The 16,517-nt window shown below is 37.8% G+C and overlaps 1 protein-coding gene across 2 annotated transcripts in view; it reads left to right on the forward strand.

The window, feature by feature from the left end:
• The first annotated feature begins 255 nt into the window (after nucleotides 1-255).
• TBC1D5 (TBC1 domain family member 5) overlaps nucleotides 256-16,517 on the forward strand; it is a 446,523-nt gene continuing 430,261 nt past the window's right edge. For both annotated transcript variants that reach the window (XM_080917354.1, XM_080917355.1), the window contains exon 1: nucleotides 256-408. The gene's annotated coding sequence lies outside the window, so the exon portion shown is untranslated. The remainder of the gene's footprint in view (nucleotides 409-16,517) is intronic.

Consider the following 16,517-nt stretch of genomic DNA (forward strand, 5'->3'; position numbering starts at 1 on the left):
TTACCTCCTCCTCACCCCGACCTACCCCAGACACCAGGCTCCCAGCGCGCCGGTCGCCCGCGGGTCACCCGCCGGCTCGTCCCAGGCCCGGTCGCGCGCCTGCGCTCGGGTCCTCGGGCGCCGGGCTACTAGAGGTGGAGCAGCGCCGGGAGGGCGCCCGGCAGGAGGCGGACGCCGTTACGGCGGGAGCGTGGTCACGTGGCCGCTGGTCACCGCCGCCACCTCCCGCCCCATTCTCTTGCTGGTCCGGCCAGGCCCGGCGTGTTCCACGAGAGCCCGGCAGACTGACGGGGAGAGAGAGAGAGCAAGCGAAAGAGAGAGAGAGAGAGAAAGAGGAGAGAGAGAGGCAGAGAAAGGAGGGGAGGAGGATTCAGGGAATAGGAGCTGGGGAGCCCTGCTGCGCTACAGGTAAAAACAAAACCATGCTAACGGTGAAAAAGCGCCTCGCCTCCCCCGTCAGCCTCCCCGGCCAGCCGCACGCCCGTCTCTCCCTCCCCGGCCTCCCCTCAGCCTCGCTGGGCCCGGCCCGCCGCCAGGGAAGGCCCGAGCCGGCCGCGGACTGGGAAGGGAGGCGGGCGGGGGCTCGGTCCACTGCGGGCCGGCGGGCGGGCGGGCGGGCGCGCACTCGGGCGAGGCGGCCCTTCAGCCTGCTCGCCCCAGTTCCGTCCCCGCTCCTCCGGAGGTCCGGGGCGAGCCCGGGGAGCAGCGACCGGGCAGAGCCGGGCGGCTCAGCCAGCCCTACTTCCTCCTTGGCCGGCTCCCTGTGTGAGCCCTGGGCTGCAGGTTTCCTCCACAGGCCGGAAGTCAGGCGGCTTGAGCCCAGCAGCCTCTGAGGAGAGAAACCCTCTCCCGCCGTCGTTTACCTTAGTGCTAGTTATTCACATCAGCATCTGTCAGTTCGAGGCCTCTCAGGACCCGAGGAAGAAAAAAAAAAAAAAAAAAAAAAAAAAAAAAAAAAAACTACCGGGAGAGTTGCCCCTGCCCCCTCTGTTTTCCTGGAGATGTACTGTTCTTCCAATACATTCTGTACAGACGTGACCTAGACTTTGGTCAATACTAGTCACTAATAGAGTTTCAGTATTAAGTTACTAACTAAGTTAGCGCTTGAGAATGGTGGCAGCTTTTGAAGGTTACATCTTTTATAGCCCCTCACCCTTCACCACCACCTCCACATCACTTTCTGCAGAGTCTCATTTCTCAATTCTGAACTGGACCGGATCCTGAAACTTTAACATTCAGGTTACATGCTAAACTGCTCCGGGTGGGCTGTGCTGAAATCAGAGCTTTTGTACGCGTAGTGCATCAAAACGTAGTGCATAAACCACCTCTTATTCGTGTGTGCTGTTGCACAGGACGCGTCGAGCATAAGCACTATTGAAAAAGAAAATTTTGAATATAGTGGCAAATAAATTGACTTTTCCATTATGTGTCTTTGTGATAGAAAGCATTGATTAAACCTGAGTCTCCGGGGGTTCTTGTTAAAATGTGATACTAATCCAGTAGATGTGATAACTGATACAACTCGTTTGTTATTCTGCATTTCTCATGTGCTGGAGAAGGCCTTGTCCAGGACAAAAGAGGTAGATCTGTAGATCTCTTCTGTGTATAGAAAGGAAGTTATGTGTCTGTAAGGGCATATATATATGCCTATCTTGTAATAATCTCTTCGAATGAAGAGATGGCCTGGTATAGGAAGGTTCAGTGACTGGATGCACTAGGGGACTTAGCAAGGGCTAAGAGCGCTGGGTTCCAGGAGAAGGAAGAAAAGTACAAATTCCCTGTGTGTTTTGTATGTTGTGTGGTGCCTGCATCACATTTTGTTTTGATTTTTGTTATAATGGTTTGGTGTACTTCTTGAAAGATTTGCTCCCCAGTTCGTTGAGTTTTTATTAAGGCATATGCTTGGAATCTTGGATCCAAATATAATGCTATATAAAAGTTTCTTCTATTGGCAAAAGCACTGTGTTTAATGTCTTCTAGGTGTAGCCTCAGTTGGGTAATGTGTTCTTGATATTTGAAGTGTATTTTTTTAAACAGTTGAGGGCCACACAAAGGTGCCCTAACTGGAGTCAGTTTCTTTTTCTTCGTGTGATTTATTTAATGCAAGTGAAAGAGTTTAGAGTGTCTCATGTACTTCTTCTACTTTCCATATGTGTACATGGTTGGCTTTTTACTTCTGTGACACAATGGATTGAATGTGGAGCCCTTACACAGGCTAAGTAGTTAAGTTTTAAAGAGCTTTATTGAAGTCTTTATGAAAGTCTCATAGCAACTACTTCTAGTCCCATAATTTTTATACTCTTAATTTGAGTTATTACTTTACCTTGCTTCTTTATACCCTATGCACATTACACATCTTAATTCACTTTATTGTTACAACTTTTAAAGAAACAGGCACTGGTTGGATAAATCACAGTCCTGATTACACAGCTAATACGAAGCTGGGATTCTGATTGGCTGACTTATTGACTGACTTAAGGTTTTTTTCAGTCAGGGCTAAATGTAAAATGTGCTTCTTTGCTTTGATTTGGAAGGCCCTTCCTGGCCTACCTCTGCCCTCCTTCATCCCTCATGCATATTTCACACTATAGACTTTTTTCCTGTTCTTTTATTCCAATGCCTAATTTTGATACGATTTCGTATTTGTTATTTTATACTTGTTATCTTAATGTTTAGGTTTAGAACATAATCAAATTTCTGGCTCTCTGTTTGGCTAGTAAGGGCAATACAGCTAACCATTGGTCATCAATATGCTCGAACACTGAAAATGGAGGAGGCTCAGCCCATGAATAAAGGATTATATTTTAAGTTGGATAGTATATGGTTTATTGCAAATTAATGTATCACCTTCCCTGACCTCTCTTTGTGTCTTTGTCTGTGTTAATCTGAATTAGTGGTACTTTACTGTCATCTAGGTAGCCTTTTCCCATATCGATAGATCACTAGGATGGTAGTATGCTATGCTGTGGAATGAAACAGGAAATTATTATTGCTTGTAAAATATTATTTTCATGTTTTTCCTCATAGTTTTAGTTTCACTCTTTTGTAAAGCCAATACTGTTTATTTGGGGAGTGTTTGTGAAGTTATACTGTCACATCGTGTAATACTATTAGCATATTTAGGTCAAACAAAGCCCATTAAACTATGTCAGAAATAGACTTTTGTAATTAGTCATGACTGGTTATGTAGAATAATGATATTTATAAGTAGTCCTATGTCACTTTTTATGCTGTTCTGCTGAGAAAACATCTTATTTTTGACACATACTAACTAATATACTAGAGCTTTAGTGAAAAACAATAAATATTCTCTCATCAGTGGCTTTATAATACAGGTGATCTTAGAGAAATTTGTATAAAACTTTTATTTGAAATATTGTGGTACTTTTTGTATTGAGTAATAATCTATTATAAAATCAGTTTAATCAGTCTTAGGAGTCATTGCAGAATTTAATTACTGAAGAATTTCATGACAACACATAGTTTGATTGTAGCCTCTTGCCAGGAAGATGGTGGTTGCTTTTAACCCTAGCACTTGGGAGGCACAGACAAACTAATCTCTGTGTGATAGATGCTAGCTTGGTCTACATTCAGAGTCCCAGGCCACTCAGGGCTATAGAGTGAATTCCTGTCTCATTAAAAACAAACAAACAAACAAAAACCAGCATCTAAAGATGATATGATGACAATCTACAGATTATTTCAGATACTGTTGTAATCATGCCTTTGTGATTAGATGGAGAGAATCTGTAGTTTCCATGTTTCAGTCTGTATGGATGAGAGAACACGAAGTTTTGTGATTAGACATTGCAGAATTTCATAATTTGTTGAGCCTTTTCTTGTGTCTATATGAGTTCATTATTCCGTCTTCACATCATTTGTAAATGATTACAGAATAGCCTAATTAAACATTGGAAATTATTTAGTTGGTATAGTTTGTTTGAGATGCTGAAAGTCTGAAAATGGTGGTGCTGTTGGTCTAACATTATGAATGTACAATTAAAATGGTTAAAGTGATTAATTATAGGTCTTTGTGTTGGGAGAGCTGGTGAACTAACTCTTCTGATATGCTAGAGAAGAGCTTTTCCTTTCTTGCTCTCCTTGTCTTTTTTCTACCCCACTTTGGAGAGGAAAAAGGAAAAGCACTCAAGTTATATCAGTATTTCCTTAGTGGGGTTAGAGCTAGAGTAATGTTCTTCTAATTGTAGGTTAGTGTTTCTGACAGCCTGTGGCCTGCTGTTGGCATTAAAAAAGTAGGAAACAGCAAGTGCATTATGTACAGTCAATACAAATGTGGTTATTATGGAATTTTCATTCAGCTATGTAATGTGTACATGGTTGTAATATACTATTTATTCCTTAAAGTTGGATTATTTGTGTGTGTGTGTGTGTGTGTGTTGTTTGAAAAGGTGTGGTGTGGAAAATACTGGTACCCGTGTATCTACTAGCAAGCAGACGTCAAGATTTGGACGGAGAATAATTGACAATGAGCATTTCACCTTGCTTTCAGGTACTAGAATGGTTGACTAGGAAGCACCAGTAAGGCTAGTCTATCAGCATATGGTGACTAACCCATGAGAGAAGTAGGTAGGGTGCTGGGTTTGGAGATGTTGATCTCATTTTTGACAGTTTGTCATTAAGACATATATATTAATTGGGATTCATTTAGGAACCTTATAATGTTTACTTATAGAACCTGAACATAAACTCAGTAAAGCTGTGATTTATACTAGAATTACTTATGTTAGTTATTTGAAAGCTTGTTATAAACTATTCTTCAAAGATTAGGGACTCAAGTTGTTTCTGTAAAAAAAAAAGTTTTATTTTTAGTTTTACTTTGATATTACCCATAGGGCATCTGATTCTAGAGAAAAGAAGGGAGCACTATTAGGATTATAATCTAGACCCAGACAATACTGAGCTGAAGTTCTACTTCTGTTGTTTGTTGGTAAGGCAGCTCAGGAAAACTTGTGTACCTTTTCATGAAATTATCTCATAATGTTTTAAATGAAATAGTGGCTTATATAAATACCTGGAATTTTTTGCTCAGCAGACATTTCTGAATAATGTCAGTTCCCTGTTCCTTTACATTTCTCATTCTTTCACTGTCTATAATGTTAGATCTTTAATCTTAATTTGTACATTATGGGATATTAAAATACTGTTCTGATGATATCATGACCATGCATTCAGAGATTAAGGAATGCAATTTTCTCAAAAAAAAAAGAAGTTTTTGTTTTGTTTTTGCTTTTGTTTTTTTCTGTGGAACTGCCCTGCTTTCTGAACTCCAATTTGGACAGAGAGTTATTTTATCTTTGGACAAGACTTATTTTATCAGTCTTCTTCTTCTTCTAGGATTTTTTTAGGGGGGGTAATTACTGAAAAAAAGAATTGTGAACCACTTACAGATTATACTTATATTCCATATGCTTAAGGTGATTCTCTTACTTCGCTATTTTATAATCTTAAGCAAATGTGTTGAAGGAAGTTTGTATAAACATATAAGCTTAACTGAATAGTCTAGTTTGATTTATCTTTACCGAGTTTTAAAAAAGTCCTCAGTTTCATGGATTTGAATGATAAGTCAGTGACAGGAGGTCCTTAACAGTTCTTTCCTCTGAACAGATGTCTTGGCCTGCAGTGACTCCAAATCCCATAATCTTTCCAATTTTCCCCTCTACTAAGTAAGTCTCAAAAAAGTGACATTTTTATTGTACGTGATTGATTTATTTCAGGCAAATATTGCAGCTGAGTAAAGGCTTCATCCCAATGAGAAATAATTTTCCATGAATAAAATGTTAAATTTTTTATTTTTACTTTTAAGAATTTAAGGAATGATTTTCTCTGTATCTGTGTTCAGAATAATGTTTTTGTATAATAAGCTGTCTTCATTTGAAAGTTTTTAATACTTTACTTTGCTGAAATATAGTCAATACATTCTTTTTTGTTGTTGTTTTCCAGAGGTAGGATTCTATGAAGCTTTGGTTTGCCTGGTACTCACGATGTAGCCCAGGCTAGCCTTATACTTGTGGCTCTCCTTCCTTCTCAGCTTCTCAAGTGCTGACATTATAGGCTTGGGGCACTATGCCCAGTTGATAATTCACTTTTCTAGAAAATAGTAACCTTAGGAGGTCATTCAACAGAGGAAAGTTAATCCAAGAACTAGTTTCACTGGTAATGGAATTGGTCAGGAACCAAACCAGGGGTCTATGAGCAGCTGAGATATTTGCCATAGAAAGAAGTGTCCACACACTCATTGGGTCTGGAGCAGCTATGAGAACAGGTAGCATTGTCCAAATGCAGAAGATACGGTTCTGGGAAGAAGCAAAGCACATTAGGTGTTGTAGTTTCATTTTTGTCTAACTATCACACCACAGTCAAGTAGAGAGAAGTGAATAGTCACTCTGCCTGATTCTTACGTTGATACTCAGCTAGATTTCTTTACCCTTAGACAGTTCAGGGTGCAGTGGATGGAATATGCCACCTGCAGTAGGCTGGGTCTGTTAACAAGACCATATCCTGTAGGCTTGTCCACAAGCTTAATTAATCTAGAAAATTCCTCATTCAAATGACCTTTCTAGCTGATTCTAGGTTGACATTTAAAACTAACCATTACAGTGGGTTGTAACATAGAAGCTAGTGTATCAGAAGGTTGAGTAGTCTGAAGTGAATTGGAGTTAAGGAAGAGACAGTGTCAGCCAGGGATGCCATAGGAAACTGGGAGAGAGGAGGAGAAATAATGGCTTCTAGTTATCTTGTGCTGCCTCTCCACTGGTTATGTCTTTGCCATGGTCAAGGGTGCTAGAGAAAAGCAACTGTCTGTGAGACTGAGCAGTACAGGCTAAGTCTGGGGAACGGTGTGAAAGCAGTTTTGTTGACCAATGTACAATATTTACCAATATAGCTAATTGCTAATGAGAATTTGGGGTACTCATTTGTTTCAGATTTTCAAACTGAAATATAACTGCATCATTGCTCTCCTTCCCTATACTCCCTCCAACTTTCCCCTTGCCCATATCATTCCTGCTTTGTCCTGCTGCCTTTTAAGTTGATAGCCTCTTTGTCTTTGTTACTGCTTACACATGCACACATGCTTTCTTGTGTTACTTGTATGTATGATTTTTATTTGTATTGATTAATGAATTAGAGTACTTAACTCTGGTGAAGATTATTTCTCTTGCTCTTAGTACTCCTTAGTTGCTTGTAGTACTTTGTTTAGGGTTGGGCCTGTGGAATTTCCCTCGTCCATGATGATATATCTATTGTTAGTGTCCTTGTTCAGGTCTTACTTAAGCAGCTATATTGTTAAGTTATTGTGGGTGAAGCACTCCTGCTCTTTCTAGAAGACACAGTCTCATAGCGGATTTTCTGGGCTTCTGGCCTTTTTTTTCTGAAATGTTCTCTGAGCCTTAGGTATAAGAGTTGTGTTGAGCAGCCCACCATTAATTAATCTCTGCAGTTTGACTGGTTGTGGTTTTTCTGGGATGATCTCTGTCTGTCTATCTCTGCAAAGAGATGCTGTTTCTTTGGTGAAGAGCAAGAGCTGTGCTTAGATCTGAAGATTTGTGCCTAGGAGCTGCAGATGAAAGGGAATGTGTTACATTTGTCTTTCCAGGGCTGGGTTACATCAGTATAATTTCTGGTTTAATTTACCCGAAAAATGTCATAATTTCCTTTTTTCTTAACAGCAGCATAATAACTCAGTGGAGCAGCAGTGAACATGGCTGAGCAAGTGTCTGTGATGCTGCATTTTTTGGGCAGATGCCATGGAGTGGTGTAGTTGGTCATAGGAATGATTTATTAGTAAAATGTTGAGAGTTCCCCACACTGGTATTCTGAGTGATTGCAGCAGTTTTCAACCCTCTCAGAAGTGAATGAGGGCACCCCATTGGCCGAAATCTGACAAGCTTTTGTTGTTGGTTGTTTTGATTGTAGAAGAAGAAATCTCAAAAGTTATTATGATTAGCATTTTTCTAGTTGATAAGGATCTGAAAAACTTTTTGAGATATTTCTTACCCACTTTTATTTCTTCCATTTTAAATTTTCTTTTCAGATTCATAGCCTGTTTCTTGAATGGATTATTTGTTTGATCCTTTGCTTTTTTGATTCTTTATATTTTGGGATATTAATCTTTTGCCAAAAGAATCCCTCCCCCCCCACTTCTTCTACTTCTACTTGCTTGAAGGTTTCCTTAGCTGCTCAGATGTCTTTAGTTTTATGAGGTTTCACTTGTCAATTGTTGCCCTTAATTACCAGGCAAATGGAGTCCTGTCCAGAAAGTCCTTACCTACCGATTTATAGCATTCTGCCTATATTTCCTTCTAGCAGTTTCTGTGTTTCAGGCTTCACATTAGATCTTTGATCCATGTAGAGTTAATGTTAGTGCAATGTGATAGATGTGGCTGGGTTGTAAGTCATCCTTCTACACATGCATATCCAATTTTCCAAGCACCATTTGTTGAAGATACTTTCTTTTCTCCCATGTTTGTTTTTGGAATGGTTGTCAAATATTATATGATTGTACTTATATGTAACCAGGTTTAGATTTTCTATTTTGTTTTTCAGTCTGTTTTTGTGCTAGGTACCATAATGCTTTTATTACCGTGGCTCTATAATACATCTTAAAATCTGCAGTGGCTATCCCTGCAACATTGCTCATTATTGTCAGGATTGCTTTGGCTATCTGGAGTCATTTCTGATTTCATATGCATTTTAGGAGTGTTTTATTTAATTTCTGTGAATAATGAGATAGGAATTTTTGATTTGGATTGCATTGAATCTGTAAGCTGCTTTTGGTGGAATGGTCCTTTTCACAGTACAAGTTTTACCAGTGAGTATGGAATGTCATTGTGTTTTCTAGACTCTTCCTCAATTTCTTCCTTTAGGGACTTGAAGTTTTAATTGTAGAGTTCTTTCACTTTGTTGGTTATATGTATTTCTAGATACTTTCTATTCTGGGGCACTGTGAACAGGAGTATATTTGTCTTTCTCATGCTTATTGCTGGCACATAGAAAGGTCTCTGATTTTCTTAAACTTGATTTTGTATCCTGCCACTTTGCTAAATTGTTAAACATTTCTAATCTGCTGGAATTTGGTATCTTTTATGTGTATTACTGTATCATTTGCACACATGGATAGTTTGACTTTTTTTGTTGTTTGTAACCATTTAATGTCTTCTTACTGCTTCAACTAGTGTTTTGAGCAGTGCATTGAATGGAGTAGGAGTGGTGGGCAGCCCTTCCTGATTGTCATGGGATTATTCAAGTTTTTCTGCGTTTGGGATGATATTCTTTCTGGGTTTCTTATATTCAGCCTTTATTATTTTGAGATATATTTCCTTCAGTCCTACACTTTTTAGAACTTTTATCATGAAGACTTGTTGGGATTTGTGAAAGGTCTTTACTGTATGTATTAAGATTATAATGTGAGTTTTGTCTTTAAGTACATTTATATACTTTATTGCATTTATTAGTTTGTTTTGATATCTTTGCATCTCTGGGGGAAAAAACTTGGTCACTGTGAACAATCATTTTGGTATATGCCTGTATTGGGTGTGAAAATATTTTTTTAACATTTTATTGAGGATTTTTTGAATCTGTATTTATCAGAGATGTTTACCTATAGTTTCTTTTTGTTGAGTCATTACCAGGTCTTTGCATTATCTAAGTTAGGGTTCCTATTGTATTGATTTAATACCATGACTAGGACTATAGCTTGAGGAGGAAAGGGTTTATTTTGGTTTAAACTCTCAGGTCACTGAGGGAAAGCAGGGTAGGAATCTGGAAGTGGGGCCTTAAAGGAATGTTGTCTTCCTCCCCATGGTTTGCTCATTTTGCTTTCTTATACACCCAGGACCACCTGTCTAGAGGTGGTGCAGCCCACAGTGGGCTGGGCTTTTTGACATCATTTGTAAGTCAAGACAGTGCCCTATAGACTTGCCTTCCTGCAAATCTTATGGAGGCATTTTGTCAAGAGTCCCTCTTTGTGAATGACTCTAGCTTGTCAGGTTGCCATAAAACTTAATCAATAGAGGTGACTACTGGCCTCATAGGTTTCAAAGTGCTCCTTCTGTGTGTATTTTTTAAGTAATTTGAAAAAAAGATTGTAGATTTTCTTTGAAAATCTGGTAGAGTTCTGTTGTGAATTTGTCTGACCCTTAATGTTTTTTTCCCCCTAGAAGGTTTTTTATTGCTGTTTAGTGGAGTACACGTTTAAAAAGTATTCCTTTCTAATAATCTAGATTTCTTTTCTGTCTGCTGTAATGTTTCCCTATTTATTTTTGATTCTTTTAACTTGTGCCTTTATTTTGGTAAATTGGGCCAAAGGTCTGTTCCTCTTGTTTAACTTCTCAATGAAGCAGGTTTTGGCTTGTTTTCTTTGTTTTTATTTCATTAATCTCTGCTCTTATTTTTATTATTTCTTGTCATCTGCTTGATTGGGGTTTGTTTCTCCGAATTTGTGGGTTGTATCATTGCCATTCATTTGTGTTCTTACTGTTTTTTTTTTTTTTTCCTTTCCTTTTTAAATTTGTAGGACTTAGTGCACTTTTTTTTTTAATTTCTTGAAATTTGTTTTGTATCCTTGCATATGATGTAATTTAGTGAAATTTCCATGGGCTCCTGAGTAGAACATGTATTTTCTGGTGTTTAGGTGGAGTATTCTATAGAAGTGTACTTGTTGTATATCTGTGGTTTCTCTTGTGTCCTTTTTGTCCCTATGACCTATCTATTGGAGAATTAGGTATTAAAGTAGTATTAAAGGGTTGATGTTTATCTGTGTCTTAAATTCTAGTAGTAAGGTACTTATAAAATTGGGTGCATCAGAGTTTGGTGTATATATGTCTAATACTATAATGTCTTCTTGGGTAATTGTTTCTTTGATTAGAATGAAGTGCCATTCTTGATCTTTTCTGATTCATTCTACTTTGAAGTGTGTATTTTGTCAGACAGTAGGCTGTCACTGCATATTTGCAGTGACATATCCTGTTCATATTTGATTGAGGTTCTCTTTCTATCTTTTCACTTTAAGATGGTACCTATCTTTAAAGCCGAGTTTCTTGTAGAGAACAGATGGATCGATTTTGTTTGTTAATTCATTCAGCCAGACTATGTCTTTTGATTAGATAATTGAGGCCACTAACATTTAGTACTTTTGAAAAGATGTTGATTGCCATCTTTCTGTTATTGTTTTTTTTTTTTTTTTTTTTTGTTGTTGTTATTTGGCACATATTTTATGTTTTGGTTATTATAGTTTCATTTGTCCAGGTTGACACTCATGGTCTTTTAGAACTTGAGCCTATGCTCTTCTGACTATCCACGTTTACACCTGAGAAGTTAGCGATTGTTCTAGCGGATTTTCCATTATATTTGAGTTTTTAATTTTCTTCTGCAACTTTTTAAACTTTTTCTTTGCTCTGTATATTTTCTATTTTAAATTATCATATGCTATGAGGAGTTTGTTTTTTGGTCTTGTCTATTTGGTGTACAGTGTGAGCTTTTTATCAGTGTGGGTATTTTGGCCTAATTTGGGGACATTTTCTTGTATAATTTTTTTTGAAGATCTCGTCTATGCCATTGACATGAGATTCTTTTTCAAATATGCTTATAATTAAAAGATTTGGTTTTTTATGTTTTATAGTTCCTGCTTGTCCCTCTTTTGTGTTAATGTATATATACACAAATATATATATATATATATATATATATATATATATATATATATATAATATATTTTTATGCATATGCTCCAATTCCTCTTCAAGTTTGTCTTCAAGTTCTATGTAATGTTCTGTTGTATTCTTGACCCATTCTACCTGTAAGACTTTCACTTGAGTTTTTGAACTGGAATGTTAAGTTGTTCTTTCATTTTATCATGAATTCTCTTTAATATCTTACCTCTTTATTGAATTCTGTTTTCAAATCTTCGATTGTCCCCATCACTTCATTACTTAGGCATTTGTTTTCTTAAAATCTATTCTCTTTTAGTTCATTGTTTATGTAATGTTCAAACTGATTAAGTTTATGAATGAGTTTTAAATTCTGTTGTGGGGTTCATCTAAGTAATTATCCCTGGAGATAGATACAGGATGTATGGATTTTTATAGGGGGAGGTGGGTAGTACTATCTTGCTCTTTCATATTATTTGTATTTTTCTGATGATTTTACAAGTGGACGTTTTTTTCTGTTGGTTTTGTGTCTGATAAGGACATGATAGAATGGGCCAGAGTATAGGTTATATGAGTCATATTGGGCCTGAAAATTGGATATGATATGAGTAGTGTGAAGTTGAGAGGACACAGAGACTGTACTAGTGCATAGCAGTTGTTTCTTGCGCTAAGCCTGGAGGTTGGGGTGGTGTGGGTTTGACTATCCAAACTAGGCTTGGGTGCTGGATGTGAGACCCCCACTATACTGGGAGTTGAGGGGTTGAATGGAGGGAAGGATCTGGTGGCTGCATTAGGCTGGGTCTGGCCTGGGATGTGGATGCTAGTTGGGGTGTCTGGTCTGCAGCTGGAGAGGAGTGTAGGTTTCCCATCTAGGGACGCAAGGGCTCCTTGTGAAGGCAGGTGGGGTTGCTAGTCCAAGTTGAGGTTCCCTACCTTAACAGAAAGTGTGGAGAGTGAGCCAGGAAGGTGCAGTTGGTGTCAGTCTAGTGTAATGTAGAATGTAGGGTTGCTGTCAGTCCTAGAGTAGACTGGATGCAGGCAGTGGAGGCACAAGTCTATTTCACTCTAAATTTTAAGCAATGAAAATAAATAATTATCTAAAACTAGGTATATGATCAGTTCATGTAAAAATATAAATATAGATATAAAATATAAAGATGAAAGGTCTTGGTATGGTGACACTCAAAGTCTGTTGAAAGAAATAATTTTTAAAAGAGGTAATTTTAGTTTTTATGGTATCTATGATAAGAGATGTGTATGCAGTTTTGTCAGAATTCAAGGGAGGAAAGTATAGTCAGGTTTGTAATTTGTGAGAGTTTTTTAGCTGGATAGAAGGAAACTTGAGTCATGCTTTGATTGATAGAAAGCTCAGAGTTGGCAAATAGGCAGAGGGACTCTGATGAAACAAGGGCAGTTATTAACAAAGGCACACACATTGAGCACATTAAAGCAGGCTTATAAACTGAGAATGAGGTTGTTTGCTAGAGCTTCTGGTTTATAGCATGTAGGATTGTAGAGCAAGGGTCAGTTCAGATTATTTCCAGTCTCAGGTTGACTGAATGCTGTTTGAAATTAGTAGTAAAAGATGAGTTTGGGAGTTTGAACTCCCATGTTGGAGAAGTTATATAGCAGCCCAGACAGTGGAAGGGGATGGCTTCTTTTTATGACTTAAGTTACTTATTTAATCCAAGTGCCTTCCACTGTCAGGCTTCTCAGTCTGCGCCTTAGTTTTTCATACTTTTTCTCTATGTTATTCAGAAATTCATAATGGCTAAATAATGTGACTTGAAAGTATAAAACAGGGCAAACACTATTTTGTTTTCAAGTTGCATATGCCTTCTTGGTTAATTTGATATATATATATATATACACATATATATGTGTGTGTGTGTGTGTGTGTGTGTGTGTGTGTATTTTTATTGGATACTCTCTGTATTTACATTTCAAATGTTATCCCCTTTCCCTCTACTCCCATCCCTGCTCCTCCTCCACTTGCTTCCATGAAGGTTCTCCCTCTCCCAATCACCTTTTCTACCTCAGCACCTTGGCATTCCCCTACACTGGGAAAACCAGCTTTCACTGGACCAAAGGCCTCTCCTCCCATCGATGCCAGACCATGCTATCCTCTGCTACATTATACAACTGGAGGAGCCATGGGTTTCTCCCTGTGTGCTGAATGATTGCTGTTTTAGTCCCTGTGAGTTCTGGAGGGTTTGATTGGTCGGTTGATAATGTTGTTCTTCCCATGAGAAACCCTTTCAGCTCCTTCAGGCTTTCTCTAGTTCTTTCATTGGGGTCTCCATGTTCATTCTGATGGTTAGCTGATATTCTTAAAAAAAAAATCACTATGATAGGGCTAGAAACAAGCAGAGTCTTGTTTTCTTAAAACAGGAATAAACTATACCAACTATATACCAAGGACTATTTAGTGTCCTTGGCACTTTTGAAAGAGCTTGCTTTCTTGAGGTAAGTAACTGTGCTACAGAAGTACGATGGCGGGCAGTAGTAATTGCATTGGGGTTTCAGAAACTTTTTCTGTACTTTGTAATGTAGCTTCTGATACTTTAGAATGACAGATTTGCAATATGACATTTAAGTTTAGTAAATATATCCTTTAAAATATCAAATTTTTATACTTGAATGAGATTCATTTTGCTAATCAGTTTTAATACTTTTCAGTTTATTCTGATGTGTGAGATAGGTGACATTGGTCTTATCTGATCTCCCCCATTCTGTCTCTCTTATATTCAAATTTAGACTATTACATTAACCCTAGAGGAATTTAATAAACTATTGTAATTTTTATTAGTTACTAAGATAGGGTTGGCCTCGAGGCCACTACCACTACTACCACTATTGTCATTATAAAATCATTTAAAACAATAATTAAAAATGTTTTTATTTATTCCTTAGAAGTTTAAAATATCTTTTTATTATGTTAATTTCCTGCACCCAGCTTCTCTCAGATCCCATCTCCCTACTTACTTTATGTTGTATTTCTTAAATACACACACACACACACACACACACACACACACAAAGAAACCAAAACCCAAACCATACAGTTTAGTTTGTGTTGACTGTTCCTGGTCATAGAACACCCCCCTGGAATGTGCTTGATATACTTAGTATCACTCCATTAAAGAAAACCAACTTAATTTTTCTTCTCTAGCAGCTATCACTTGCCAATAGCTGTGGGATTTCATCATGCTGTGATTTTGTCTGCCTTGAGTTTGTGCAGGTCTTTTTTTATCACAGTTTCTATGACTTCTTATGTGCATCAGCCCTTAAAAATTACTATTGTGGTGTATGTGTGTGTGTGTGTGTAACTGTGTGTCACACACAGCATGTATGTGAATGTTAGAGGACAGCTTTGTGGAGTTGGTTCTCTCCTCTTTTACATGGGTTCTAGGTATTGAACTTAGGTTGTCAGTCTTGCAAGGTTAAAAGATTTATTGGCATCTTACTTGCAGGCTAGTGAAATTTTTACACTATAATAGATGAGAGAATTTTGATCACTAATTGTTTATAGTCTAAAGGAGGTTGACAGTAAGTACGAAGACAAAACAAAGAGCCTTAAAAATGAAATATAAAATATAAAAACTGAATTGGGAATTTAAAGAAAAATAATTATTTTGCACACTTTTATTTTATTGTTTCAAAATTGGTTAACATTTTGTAGTCTGGTGCCATCTTGAATATGAGGAAAGGTGCACATTTTGAGAATAACAAAAGTCTTTAGGTCTTGTTGGATGAGCCATTTGGCTGAACAGTAAGAATTTTGAGATAAAGCATCCAAACATGAATTCTGTGGTGTTCAGGAAAACTGGTTACATATGGTGATCGACAGGACTGAAGAATGATATAAGAGGTAGTTTGAATTTAGTTTGTGAGAGAGTAAGGGCTTTGAAAAGGACAAAGTATGGTATATTTAAGACTTTGAGTTTCTTGGTTTGTGTTTGAAAACCACATTAGAAGAGAAATTAAGGGAGGGAACTTTGTTCTAAAGTAATTGGTCTTTTAATTGACGGCGAAGAACTTGGAGCTGACAAAATTGGTTATTTAATTTTGGAGTGGAATGGCTGGTTGCAAGCTAAGGAATGCAGGTTTAGTAGCATGGATGAGGACTGTAGTGCCTGTTAGCTGAGACCAGTGTTCTGGAGTAGGACATTGAGTTTAATCTGTTTGTGGTGCTTTTTTTTTTTTTTTTTGTCATACATAGAAGTAGAGAAATTCAGGTGTAGAGGACAAAAGAGTCTTCAAGACTGGCACCAGAGATTTGGGAGGCATATGTAGATTAATTGAGTACTTTTCAAGGAATTAGATTTATAAAAGGAAATAAAGGATATTATAAAAACTGTAACACTGTCATTTTTAATGGTTTGAAATAGACTTCGCATAAAAAGTATATAATGCAATAGCTTCCAGGTATTTATGGCTTTGTGTAAGTTAACTTTAGTTTTAAAATAATTTTACTCTTTCTGTAAATGTTATAGTACCTTTTCTTTTGTATCTTTTTTTAAAAAAATTAGATACGCTGTATTTACATTTGAGATGTTATTCCTTTACCATGCCAACTCCTATCCCCTTCCCCCTCCATTTGCCTTCACAAAGGTGCACTCCCTTCTGATCCTTCTCTCCACCCCATTGCCTTGGCATTCCTCTACATTGGGAAAACGTTCCCTATCTGGAGGAAAAGTCTCTTCTCACATTGATGCCAGACACTCCTATCTTCAGCTACATATGCAACTCGATTAGTAGGTCTCTCAAAGTGCGCACAAAGGTTGGTGTTTTACTCTATGGGAGTTTTGGAGGGTTTGGTTGGTTGATAATGCTGTTCTTCCCATGAGG

Source organism: Micromys minutus (assembly GCF_963924665.1).
Source record: "Micromys minutus genome assembly, chromosome: 5".
NCBI classification, from domain to species: domain Eukaryota; kingdom Metazoa; phylum Chordata; class Mammalia; order Rodentia; family Muridae; genus Micromys; species Micromys minutus.